The sequence below is a fragment of the Papaver somniferum genome, chromosome 9 (assembly GCF_003573695.1).
Source record: "Papaver somniferum cultivar HN1 chromosome 9, ASM357369v1, whole genome shotgun sequence".
Lineage (NCBI taxonomy): Eukaryota > Viridiplantae > Streptophyta > Magnoliopsida > Ranunculales > Papaveraceae > Papaver > Papaver somniferum.
Window position 1 is genome coordinate 142,789,259 of NC_039366.1, and position 2,340 is coordinate 142,791,598.

The 2,340-nt window shown below is 39.2% G+C and overlaps 1 long non-coding RNA gene across 1 annotated transcript; it reads right to left on the bottom strand.

The window, feature by feature from the left end:
- Nucleotides 1-361: 361 nt before the first annotated feature.
- LOC113308487 lies at nucleotides 362-1,945 on the bottom strand. Its single transcript, XR_003339821.1, has 2 exons — nucleotides 1,846-1,945; nucleotides 362-1,562 (listed from the first exon to the last, which is right to left on the bottom strand). It is a non-coding gene; the product is annotated as an uncharacterized LOC113308487 (long non-coding RNA).
- Between the last annotated feature and the right edge of the window lie 395 nt (nucleotides 1,946-2,340).

A 2,340-nucleotide genomic window follows, 5' to 3' on the forward strand; every position in this document is an offset into this window, starting at 1 on the left:
ACCTGCACCAGGAGGACTCTCTGGACAGTTTGAAAGTGTATCGACTGCATTTGGAGTACCTCAACCATGGAGAAGTCCATATTTTGAGAGTTCCGCACCAACGTACCAGGGTACCAGCTTACAAGAAGGCAATGGAGGATTTATCCGAAGGCAACATTAGTTCTGTTTGGAAGTTTTATTTTTAACAATTTTATGAATCATATTTTGAATAAAGATGGTCACAGTGTGACCCTGAATGCATTAGTTTATTTGGATTTGGATTTTATCAGTCTCAACGAGGTGCATTTTCTTCCTTTTTTCAGAAGCATAAGGTACTTTTAGGTTCTGCCTTCAGTAGTTATGTTAAAACAATAATGGAAAGTTAGAAGAAAATTCTTAAACATAACATTTCATACATATGAAGTCTTACAACAGTGGGTCTTTGTAGTTAACATTGTCAAAAAAATGCTAACTTCCACGCAACATACAATCAAGACCTTTCAGCTCTATAGCTTGGAAGAAGTTTTTCACCAGCCTGCATTGCAAATAATATTTCAAAAGATGTGGTATTCACCTGAAGGAGTAGCACAAAAGAGCACCCTAAAATACTTCTTCGCCAGTGGATGATTGCACAGCCAATGATAAACCCCAGTTCACGCCATCCTACTCCAAAAACATACATCTCCACTTCCTGTAACATCAACCGCTGCCTGCACTGCTCAGCCTAGAATCACATCTTCACAACCAGCACCATCTCTATAGACCATTCTCCACTTCCGCTTGCAATCATCTCAGCCATTCTGCCATTCTGCCATTCATTTCCAACCAAGAAACCCCACATACAGAACTACTTCAACCATCTTCCACTCATTCAAATCAGCCATCTTAGGTATCTCAACTTCATCGACTGCTCGAACCCATTTCCTATCTTTCTTCTTCACCGACGTTTGCAGATTTACCAGCTCCGTGTTTTCGCTGACTGCACCATGGTCGTGGACGAACTCTAACGTCTGTATACATTTGATAACAATTCATTTCAATAGAACCAATCACTGCCAATAATCAATTTCACCACTGCCTCCAATTATCAACTATCATAGGCATCACCTCGTTGCTGTCGAGACTGACCACAATGAACACCAATTTCATTTGTATTTTCTTCACAGCACCATCATCGACAACAGCTCAACCCATACAAACTCCTCTTCTTTCATGTATACACAGCGTCACATACAGCGCCATTTCTTCATCACTGGTTGCAGAACCCTTGAAGTCTCCATTAGCACCTGAAACACTGCCCATACAGCCATCACAATCACCACCATTTCTTTAATCTAGTCACCGAGCAAACAAGCTAACAGACCCATTGATTAGTCTTCATGGTCTCACAGCTAAATTGTTTTGTTATGGCCAATAACAAGGAATCCAATTTCATGGTACTACTGTAGTTGTTTCTCACATAAAAGAAACCATTTCACTTACTGTATTAAATAAATAGGAACTAATACAAGGTGCAATTGTCTAAGATAAAACCTCTCCGTTTCCTTCTCCGATTCCTGTAGCTCATTCCAATTTTCAAAACCCTGAACAAAATAATCTTCCATCAAATTCAATGGTAAGTCAATTAAAGAATAGGAAATTCACGGGATTCAATTTTAAAATTTAATATTAAACTCTTGGTTCCATGGATGTGATGATTGAAATTTTGAATGATAAATAGAAGTTTTTTTTTCTTTGAACTTCTTTTTAACCATGAAATTGGATGAAACGAACAACGGGAGAAATTCTGGCTTCCGGTTTCTTCCATCTATTGAATCAAAAACCGAGCACATTATAATTGAGAAGTATAGAAAATGGGAAGCCTACGCCATTCAGATTTGTTTCTCCTCTGGTGTTCGTGGTAAAGAGGGAGTAACTATCCGAACACGCCAACAAGAAAGAGAAAATAAAGAAAAATGAAAAATTCTTGCCACGTATGCGGTGGGCTTGACGGTGGGTTAGTTTAGTGGGTTCAATAGAATTATTGCAACCGAAATCTCCCCTTTTTTTAGGTGAATGGACCCATTACCAGTCCTGTTTCGTAGCAACAGGATAATAACAATCGGTTCCCGTGAAAATTTCTAGCCAAATCTCACCCACAATCTTTCCGGAATTTTACGCAGATGAGAAAGTATTTTCAGTCCCAAAAATTCAATTTTAAACGTGAAGAAGAAGGCTGTCCTTGTCCAAAGTGCAGGTGATGTTATCACTGGGGTGCCTTAATCAGTTACGTGGGTGCCTTTAGTATTTTTTCAGGGGTGCCCTGGGTACTTTTATGGGAGCCTTTAACACACTTCTGGGATGCCTTTAGTAATTTTCTGC